Genomic DNA, 11,411 nt, shown 5'->3' with positions numbered 1-11,411 from the left:
CCCACTGTAATATTAAGCAAACAGAAAGGTAAGGGTTAGTGATTGAAGTTGTCAATCCCCCTAGGAGGACATGTGAACACTCACCCTTCTTTTTGTAGACTAGGGGACAGACGTTTATCTTGTGATCCGGGGATGCACAGTACAAGCAGAGATTACCAGATCGTCTTCTGGCTCTTTCCATAGTTGATAGAGGTGGGCGTATGGTTCCTACCTCCATAGGAACGGGGTCAACGGCCGAAATCCGAGAAGAACTGGATAATGGCATTCCCATTTTCTCAGCCTTTCTTTCTCGTAGTCTTCTATCTATGGTGATACTGAGTTGTATCAATGCATCCAGGGTTTTTGGCAGATCCGCTCGGGCGAGCTCGTCTTTAACGGCCTCTGATAGGCCAAGTCTAAATTGGGATTTCAGAGATGCATCATTCCATTCTGAATCAAGGGTCCATCTCTTGAATTCTGCGACAAAGTCTTCTACAGGTCTCCCACCTTGTTTCAAGGATCTTAATTGAAGATCGGCAGTACTCTGCCTATTGGGATCATCATATAGGCTAGTGAGTTCTGCTAGGAACAAGGCATAGGAGTTGAGAAGCTGGTCGCTTTTCTCAAAAAGAGAGTCTGCCCAGGCCCGAGGATCGCCTGTTAGGTAAGAAATAATAGTACAAACCTTAATGTGATCAGTAAGGTAGGTACGGGGTTTTAGCAAGAAAAGTAACTCACATGCGTTTTTAAATTTGCGAAATTTTTTGCGATCGCCTGTAAATACCAAAGGAGGATTTATTTTGGGTTCAGGGGACTGAGCAGTGGTAAGTTGTGTCAGTCTAATTACCTGCTGCGACAGAGCCTGATTGTCTTCTTTTAATTCAGCAAGTGCGTGTATTAACGCAGGTACTTGCTGTTTTAATTGTGTCATCTGAGTGGTTATTTCTGCTGAATCCATTTGTGGTTCGTTCAATCTGTAACGCTCCTGCGTTTTACGTATGATGTGGATTTTCAGCTGCAAAAATATTCCACTTCAGTAGTCATGTAGAGAAACGCTGAGACACCATTCCCAACTCTCAATGACTCATCATGTGTGGATGATCTCAATTCAGCAAGTAAATACACACACTCAATAAGATGTTTCCTAGAGTAACTTATGTATATAGTAACACAATGATGATAGGCTGAAGAGACAGGTTGGGTAGAGATGGTAGATGACAGACACTTGAAAGGAAATGTTCTTGAAAGTAAGATAGTAGCAGATGGGATGCAGATAGGTTTAGCAATCATGTATGGTAGTAGATGACAGAGTAGCAGGTGGACATACAAGAGAGATCAACCCAGTGCAAGAACAGGTGGTAGTAGGCTCAAGAGCTAGCAATCTTAGATAATGCAGATGTAGTAATAGTCCTTAGTATGCAGAGCTAGATAGTGTAAGCTTTAGTATAAAGGTTATAGAGGTTTCCCCTGTGGGGTACTTATCACTAATAGCAATGTAGCAGAAGAGAGGTTCGGCAAAAGCGGATGATCCGGTAGCGGGATACAGGGATCAGCGCAGCGTGGTTCCGACAGCGAGGTATGCTTGCAAGCATGTGAGCTTCAAGACAGGTTAGCATCAAGGCACAAAGCAGTTTGAACGAACACATGTGAGTGAGAGCCGGCGATCTAAATAGCCATCCAGTCCGGCGCTCAGTGATGACAGCATCAGTCTTAAAGGTGTATACGCACCTTACCAAAAGAGAATGGTGGGGCGCATACACTTATGAAAGAATAATTAGGGTACCCAAAGGTACCAGAACATTACAGTATGGAGGTTTTTCCCCCATTAAGAGTTTGGTTTTAATATGTTGTATGATGCATATATGTCTTTTTGATTTTTCTTTTTGAAAATGCCTTCAATAAAATATCAATGTTTTTAATCAAACAATTTTTTGCCTGTTCAGTATGTGCCCTTAAAGTCCGCAATTTCCTGTTGTGCAACTATTGTTGTACCAACTTTTTCTGTCTTTTTTTATAAGGACAAGGTTGGTTGGTTTGTGGCCTGCTAGGTTTCAAGGAACTAGAAGTCCCATCTTGCCTTGACTGCCTCCTCAATTAAGCTGTAATGTATGTTAGTTTGATTTTCTTGTTCAGTCATATTTCTTGAAATAAAGTCTTCAGAAACACAAGTTGCATGTGTAAGCCTCCATTTAGACCACAGCAATTTGGTGTGCATTTCCCGAAGTGTGACAACGCTCAACACAAAGATGTCTGCTCACAACGCACTGCCGCTTGCCATGTTAAAAAGAACATGACTCTTTTTTCAGCATAATTGTGTGTTTTTGGCTCATGAACTTCAATGTGATCACCTAAAAAAATGCACGACACAAGCATTTTTGTGCATCTATCAACTGGTCTTCTACTAATAATCTCAAACCTGTGAACAAAATCGAGAATTCAGGAGTGTCCATGCTGGATGTGGAGACTTTCTTCCATGGTGAGGGCCCAAAAAAAAAACCTCTATGACTTTAGTGATGCCCATCACAAGAATCATGGTAACCTACAGAGGGCCTGGGAAGATATTGGAGTAGCGGATATGTCCCAAGAGCTCTAATAGCACAGAACAACACAACACCATCCAACAAAAAAACTAGAAGCAGAGACAAGGAGGACAGCATATGAAATCACAGATGATTCTGCTGTGGCGAAAAAAGAATGCTTTAAAATCACCTGAAAATGCTCACGCTTATGTAAAGGAAGGGAGAAGCCTATTTGATAATATACATGTAAATTGAGAAGTATTGACATATTACTGTAACTTAAGAGCAGAAAGAAGGGGGAGAGAGTGGCCAGGGGTGCTGGTCAGTCCAGTCCTTTGAATAAGGAGAATATTAAAAGTCGAGAAGGTGCCCTGTAAGTCTGCAGGCAAGAAATATGTGACCCAAGACTCCCAAAGTTTTTTAATTTGGGCATAGAGCCCCCCACAGCTTTAACGTAACTTTTTCATTAGTCAGGGTCCAATGCAGGCTGGTTTTTATCACAGAATACCTGAATAGTTCCAGACAAGTTAATTTTAAAGAAGAGCTCCATTCAGATGGAAGTAAACCAATATTACCTGGTTATGTTTCCTTTGTGTTTTTATATTGTAAGATACAGCGATAAATATACTATGAAGTTGTGCTAACAACACACAGAAGGTTGTTTTATATGGTTCATTTTTTGCCAGGCTAGGAACATTGTGGATAATTGATTTTTGTGTCAAATAATGCATCCAAAGCAAAGAGAATATCTAAGTATTTATATTTTTTACAGTGCCTTGCGAAAGCATTCGTCCCCCTTGAACATTTCAACCTTTTGCCACATTTCAGGCTTCAAACATAAAGATATAAAACTGTAATTTTTTGTGAAGAATCAACAACAAGTGGGACACAATCATGAAGTGGATCGAAATTTATTGGATATTTCAAACTTTTTTAACAAATAAAAAACTGAAAAATTGGGCGTGCAAAATTATTCAGCCCCCATAAGTTTAAGTTTAAATACTTTGTAGCACCACCTTTTGCTGCAATTACAGCTGTAAGTCGCGTCGGGTATGTCTCTATCAAGTTTGCACATCGAGAGACTGAAATTTTTGCCCATTCCTCCTTGCAAAACAGCTTGAGCTCAGTGAGGTTGGATGGAGAGCGTTTGTGAACAGCAGTTTTCAGTTCTTTCCACAGATTCTCGATTGGATTCAAGTCTGGACTTTCACATGGCCATTCTAACACCTGGATATGTTTATTTGTGAACCATTCCATTGTAGATTTTGCTTTATGTTTTGGATCATTGTCTTGTTGGAAGACAAATCTCTGTCCCAGTCTCAGGTCTTTTGCAGACTCCATCAGGTTTTCTTCCAGAATGGTCCTGTATTTGGCTCCATCCATCTTCCCATCAATTTTAACCATCTTCCCTGTCCCTGCTGAAGAAAAGCAGGCCCAAACCATGATGCTGCCACCACCATGTTTGACAGTGGGGATGGTGTGTTCAGGGTGATGAGCTGTGTTGCTTTTACGCCAAACATAACGTTTTGCATTGTTGCCAAAAAGTTTGATTTTGGTTTCATCTGACCAGAGCACCTTCTTCCACATGTTTGGTGTGTCTCCCAGGTGGCTTGTGGCAAACTTTAAACTACACTTTTTATGGATATCTTTAAGAAATGGCTTTCTTCTTGCCACTCTTCCATAAAGGCCAGATTTGTGCAGTATACGACTGATTGTTGTCCTATGGACAGAGTCTCCCACCTCAGCTGTAGATCTCTGCAGTTCATCCAGAGTGATCATGGGCCTCTTCGCTGCATCTCTGATCAGTCTTCTCCTTGTATGAGCTGAAAGTTTAGAGGGACGGCCAGGTCTTCGTAGATTTGCAGTGGTCTGATACTATTTCCATTTCAATATTATCGCTTGCACAGTGCTCCTTGGGATGTTTAAAGCTTGGGAAATCTTTTTGTATCCAAATCCGGCTTTACATTTCTTCACAACAGTATCTCGGACCTGCCTGGTGTGTTCCTTGTTCTTCATGATGCTCTCTGCGATTTAAACGGACCTCTGAGACTATCACAGTGCAGGTGCATTTATAGGGAGACTTGATTACACACGGGTGGATTCTATTTATCATCATTAGTCATTTAGGTCAACATTGGATCATTCAGAGATCCTCACTGAACTTCTGGAGAGAGTTTGCTGCACTGAAAGTAAAGGGGCTGAATAATTTTGCACGCCCAATTTTTCAGTTTTTTATTTGTTAAAAAAGCTTGAAATATCCAATAAATTTCGTTCCACTTCATGATTGTGTCCCACTTGCTGTTGATTCTTCACAAAAAATTACAGTTTTATATCTTTATGTTTGAAGCCTGAAATGTGGCAAAAGGTCGAAAAGTTCAAGGGGGCCGAATACTTTCGTAAGGCACTGTATATATTTACTTGTACATTGCATATTTTTATTGTTGAATTTGTATTTTTTTTATTTAAATGTGTATTGGTGGGCATTCTTTAAAAGCTAAACTATATGCAGAAAATTACAGTAACCAAGTCCTTCCTTCCTTGCAACAGATACACTATATTATCAAAAGTATTGGGACACCTGCCTTTACACGCACATTAACTTTTAATGGCATCCCAGTCTTAGTCCGTAGGGTTTAATATTGAGTTGGCCATCCCTTTGCATCCATAACAGCTTTTAGGAGTGTGTCTTTGGGAATGTTTGACCATTCTTCCAGAATCGCATTTGTAAGGTCAGGCAGTGCTGTGGATGAGAAGGTCTGGCTCGCAGTCTTCACTCTAATTCATCTTAAAGGTGTTCTATCGGGTTGATGTTAGGACAGTGTGCAGGCCAGTCAAGTTCTTCCACCCCAATCTCACTCATCCATGTCTTTATGGACCTTGCTTTGTGCACTGGTGTGCAGTCATGTTGGAATAGGAAGGGGTAAACCCCAAACTGGCACTCCATGAGGCAGCATGCACAGACAGCCGAGTCCTGGCCGGGCGTGATGTCAGCGATCGGGGCGGGAAGACTGTGCGTGGCTATTTGGAAGCGCTCTGCCTCACTTACTTCCTGCTCGGATACACCTGGCGCTACGCGTCCTTCCAGTGTCACAGCCTTACTGACCCCTGGTGGGTCTGACATGCGCTCCATTGTTCATCCTCTTGCAAGTTGCCATTTGTCTAAAATAAACAGACTTTTTTATGCATATTGCACTTAGAGTGGTGCTCTTCTGTTTCTTTTAAGCTGCATAGAGATTCCTTCATCTCCTGTGAGTCGCCTTCTATCCATGCTTGTCAGTCCTGCTGCATTCAGTCCGCTGTCCTTCCTATACTTTTGCCACTCCGGTATCCCCATCTATGTCCCATTGTGTAAATTTCCCTTCACTTCCTGTCCCACAAAGTGAAAGGAAATCTCTTCAAATTAGGGGAATTCCTTCAGTACCACCAGGTCACCAGAACTAGTGTCTCTATTGGAAGAGTTCTCTATTACTTTTCTGGGGACAGCCCACAATGTGGGATTTTCTTTTACTTTCACTTTCAATGATAAACAGGACAAATAGAGAGGGGGGGATTTCCCCTAACTGCAGCACAGACAGAAACAAAAACAGACAGGGGTTCTAATCCCTTTCCACTCTATCCAAAACTAAAAAAAAAAAAAGTTTTGACTTTAGTTGTATTTTAACTGCAGAAATACTTTAGTGTGGGTTAAAACTGCTGTGCGGAGTGGCTCACAGCAGGGGTCTGGTGCGTCCCTGTTCTATGTTTAAAGCGGAGTTCCACCTAAAAGTGTAACTTCTGCTCTTTTGCTTCCCCCCCCCTTCGGTGCCAGATTTGGCACCTTTCAGGGGGGAACGGGTACCTGTTTTTGACAGGTACCCTTCCCCACTTCCGGGAGACGGCGCCTCGGCACCATCCCTCGGAGGTTTGGCCCCAGCCGCCGGGCCAATCCAAATGCGCAGCCCGCTTCGCGCATGCACAGCAAGGTCCCGCCTGTGAAGTACAGCAGGGGTCGGGCCAGGGGAGGAGCAGTGGTGATCACCGCTGCTCTTCCCCGATCGTCGGGGATCGAGTGTGGAGATCCGCCCGCTTGTGTAAACAAAGTGGGCGGATCTCCTAAGTGACAGGCAGGGTCAGATTGCAGGATTCAGCATAGCTGAACCTGCGATCTGTCCCTGTGTCACACAGTCCCCTCCCCCCACACACGTCAGTAAGCACCAGGCATACATTAACCCCTTGATCACCAATAAAAACCCTTCCCTGCCAGTGTCATTTTTACAGTAACAGTGCATATTTATAGCACTGATTACTGTAGTAATGTCACTGGTACCCCCAAAAGTGTCAAAAATGTCAGCCAAGGGTCCGATCTGTCCGCCACAATGTCGCAGTCCCGCAAAAAAAATCGCAGATCGCCACCAGATCGCTGCCATTACTAGTTAAAAAAAAAACAATAAACATGACATAAATTTCCTGTAGTTAGTAGCTGCAATAACTTTTGCGCAAATCAATCGCTTAATGCTATTTTTTTTACCAAAAATATGTAGCAGAAAACAAATTGGCAAAAAAGTAAAAAAATTTAGATTTTTACATTTTTTTGGGGGGGGGGGGGGGGGAATTTAATATAAAGAAATGTGAAAAATATTGTTATTTTTTCGAAATTGTCGCTCTTTTTTTGTATATAGCGCAAAAAGTAAAAATCTGCAGAGGTGATCAAATACCACCAAAAGAAAGCTCTATTTGTGGGGAAAAAAGTACATAAATTGAATTTGGGTACAGCATCGCACGACCACACAATTATCCGTTAAAGAAACGCAGTGCCGAATCGCAAAATATGGCCTGGTCAGGAAGGGGGTAAAATCTTCCGGTCTTAAAGCGGTTAAAAATACGCTCATTGACAATTTATTTGGCAGACATGTAGCTAAATACATTTTGGCCAAAATATATGATAAAAATTTAATATATTGGATATTTTTTAACTGCCAAAGTAAAAAAATATTGTTATTTTTTCAAAATTTTCGCATTTTTTTATTAATATCGCAAAAAATATAAAGCGCACAGGTGATCAAATACCACCAAAAGAAAGCTCTGTTTGTGGGAAGAAAGGACTTAATTTTGTTTGGGTACGGCGTCGCATGTCCGTGCAATTGTCAGTTAAAGTCGCACAGTGCCGAATCGCAAAAAGTGGCCTCGACGTAAGACAGCAAAATCCTCCGGTGGTAAAGTGGTTAAGGGACGAATCAGGCCCAAATTTTTAGCTGGTTTCGGACTTGAAAGGAACCAGAAGATGCACAGGACTCTTCTGCAAACTGCTCCGCACGCGTTCGGGCGATGTGTGAATCGGCTTCATTGAGAGCCGGTCACAGTCTCCTGTCATGCAAACTGGATGTGTGCATCCAATTTGCATTAGTGTGAACCCTGCCTTAAAAATGGAAACTCTGGTTCTGAAGTGCTGATACTTTCCATGCACTCTGATCCTTGGATCCTTGAAATGGTAGATTGATGGCACTGGAACCTTAGGTAGATATACTTGCTTGGTGCTATTATATATTTAGCAAAAAATGTACTGATGGTATCTCAGTGGGGTGTCTAGGTTACAGGTAGGTTGCTGTCCTGAATTGAGGAATTGGAACACTTGTCTGAGGGTGAAGTTCGAAGTACCATACCAAGAGTTGGAGTACAAAATTAGATTTTATGCAAAACATATAATAGATGCTACAGCCAACGCCCTTCGGGGACCACATGATTGTCCCCTTTATTAGGGCTTAAAAGAAACCGTATCCATTGTCAAAGGCTTAAACTGACAATTTAAACTGTGTGTTGTGGGGACGCAGCTATGTTCTGCAGCTGATGAATGACAAACATTGTAATGTTTAGCAAACACTTTGCTCTGCATATTCCTAAATCGTGCCATTGCACATTGAGAAGAAAAAATCTCCTCTTACCGTCTGTCATCAACGTTCTGGTATTTTTATTGATTTTTTCCTATTAGAATTTATCACATACTCCAATATATTTGCAGTAAGAAACATGTTTACTCCAGGAATATATCTAAACACAGAATTAAAATACATGAGTGAAGTTATTTGTAATCTTGTTAGGCTTCTCTAGTGATTCACAAACTCCTGCCGCACCAAATCGCCCAATAGGTGAGCTCAATTTTTCCACCTCAGATAAGCAATAAAATTTGGTCACTTACCTACCCCAAACCTGCTGATAGGACAAGGAAGGGGTAACACCAAACACACACTCTGCTCCCTCCTGTCAGCAAGCTCCCAGTGTTAGATATACAGCACTGTGCAATGCAATGAAATCTAATTTGCCCACACTGCTGCCAATCCTGCTTCCAGTTTCTTGTTGTGTTGGCGATTCCAGAAAGAAAATATAAAGACAGACTCTGGTGCTTATACTGGATGCAATAAAATGACATTATTTATAGATATGTAAGCAGATTACTGACTGCCCTGGAGATCATCTGAACATGTAACATGTTGACATGGTGTGCGTTTAGGAAATGGATATAGAAATGACATAGGATTCTCAAAGTTGCAGTTTGAGAAGCCCCAAACTACAACTTTGTTATGAGCGTTGAAAGTCGTGTTTAAGGCTCCATGTACACGGGACGCTGGAAATGGTCGTTTAGGAGCAGTTGGGCGTTTTTTTCAGAAGCCCCTGAACCCATCTACATTTTATCTTATCTGTCCATGTACACCAGGACGTTTAAAGTCATTTGCAGGCAGTTGCGTTCAGGGACTGTATTTAGAACACAATTATTTGCGTTCGAACGTGTGTTTCCCGGCGTTTCAAACGCACAAACGCGTCTGAACGCGTCTGAACGTGATGACCCGCGTTTAGCGTTCGCGTTTTTCCATTTTAAAGGGGAATAATTTTTTTGACCTCTAGGAACGCTTCTAAGCGCAAACGCCCGCAAACGCTGCTAAACGCCCGCTAAACGCGGGTACAAACGCGACCGAACGGACGTTTCAAACGTCCTAAAAATTCCAGCATTCAAAGGGACTTTTAACAACGTCCCGTGTACATGGAGCCTTAAGCTTTCTCTGGGTTTTGTAATCCCAGATTGGGGCCTGGAGTTTGAAGGCTCCAAAGTGTCCTGGATGGGACAAAACCTTTAATCCTGTGTCCAGGTTTTGCTGGAGGCCTGCAGCCTGTATGAGTACACAGGGGTGCTGTGTGTCTCCTGTGTCAGGGCCCTGTCCGGAAAGCTGTGTGTTCCTGCCGGACACTGTACCCAATGGTGGGGGGATTCCTTTCCACAGGACTGGCAAAGTTGGGACTAGACATACAGAACGAAAACATTTGTTTTGTTTCAATTCGTTATTTACATAAATTAATTTAGTTAAATTAGTTTAATTCGTTTTCGGGAATTTGTTTTGTTTATTTGAATTCAAATCGCTTAGAATTTTCCAAATTCCATTCAAAATCAAAATTTATTTTATTTCAGGAGATGGTTATATTCTTTCTATTTTTTTTCTATTCTTTTTTATTCTTTTCGGTTTTATTTTCTATTCTATTCTTTTCTACTCTATTCTAAGTCTCCATTCACACTACCGTGACTTGTCATGCGACTTGTCAGCCTGACAAGTCGCGGTCCGTCGCGGTCCATGCAGTGCTACAGGACCCGTTCTAATAGGAGCGACACAAGTCGCTTCGACTTAGAAAAACGGTCCTGTACTACTTCGGGGCGACCTCAGAGCGACTTGCATAGTCATTCATTATATGAAGTCCATGCAAGTCGCGCCGAAGTCGCGGTGCATGCGACTTCACAGGTCGCCCCCGAAGTCGTGCCGCTTCAGTGTGAATGCGGTTTAAGAGCTCTATTCTTTCTATTTTATTCTATTGTATTGTATTTTTTTTCTATTCTTTTCTTTTATATTCTATTTTAATCTATTCAAGCTTATTCTGTTTGAAATTTGAATTTCAGAAGATAGAGAAGGTATATTCTTTCTATTTTATTCTATTCTATTCTTTTTAATCTTAATCAATTTTTTTCCTTTATTGAATATTCTATTTTATTCTATTTTGTTCTGTTTTACTGTATTCTCTATTCTATTTTATTCTTAATTTCCTATTCTATCCCTTTATTTTCTATTCTATTATTCTATGATTTTATTTTCTATTCTGTTCTGTTTTTCTCTATTATATTCTTTTCTTTTCTACTCGTTTATTTTCTATTCTGTTTTATTCTCTTTGGAAATTCGAATTCAATTAAAAAACAATTTGAATTCAAATTTTGTCCAAAATTGTGTATCGTTTTTTGGATTTGTTTAAATTCATTACTATTATAATTCCGAAATTTGGATGCGTCTGAATTTCCAAATTACGAATTTGTCTGAATTTCAATTTGGAACAAATCAAACAGCAGTTGGGACAGCTGCACAAGTCTGGGAGACCAAGAGAGGGTCTGAAAGACGAGAAAGCTGAGGTAGCTAGTAAAGCCCTGTACACACGCAACGATTATCGGCCGACCGATCTTCCGTCTTTTGTCCAGAGTGGTGTTTTGTTGGTTGGAATGTGCCTAGACTGCACACAAATTTTCTCGTCCAACGAAATTCTACTTCAGAAGTGATGTCATGTGTTGGGTTGCTTTCTTTGTATTCTTTCTTCACTGAGCATGCCCGGACTTGCTCATCAGATTTTTCCCTGTCTAAATCTGTCCTGATTGCACGAAAATCGACCGTTGTGTTGACGGCCAACAAAAATTTTATAGTCTGCACACCAGATTTTTTTCGGCCGAAAAGTCGGAGTTGGTTGGTCAAAAGCATCAAACTAACAAGCCGAAAATCGGCAGATCGGCCGTTAGCCGAAAATTCCCTGCCAATTTTCGACGCGTGTTTACAGGGCTTTAGTCTAGGGGAGGCTTGAGGGAGTCCAGAAGTTGGAAGGTTGGAAAACCCTATTTAGAGGCCAGGAAGTGGGTCT

This window comes from Pelophylax lessonae, assembly GCF_965119305.1.
Source record: "Pelophylax lessonae genome assembly, chromosome: 6".
Lineage (NCBI taxonomy): Eukaryota > Metazoa > Chordata > Amphibia > Anura > Ranidae > Pelophylax > Pelophylax lessonae.
The sequence above is the reverse complement of the archived record's forward strand: the minus strand, read 5'-3'. Positions refer to the sequence as shown.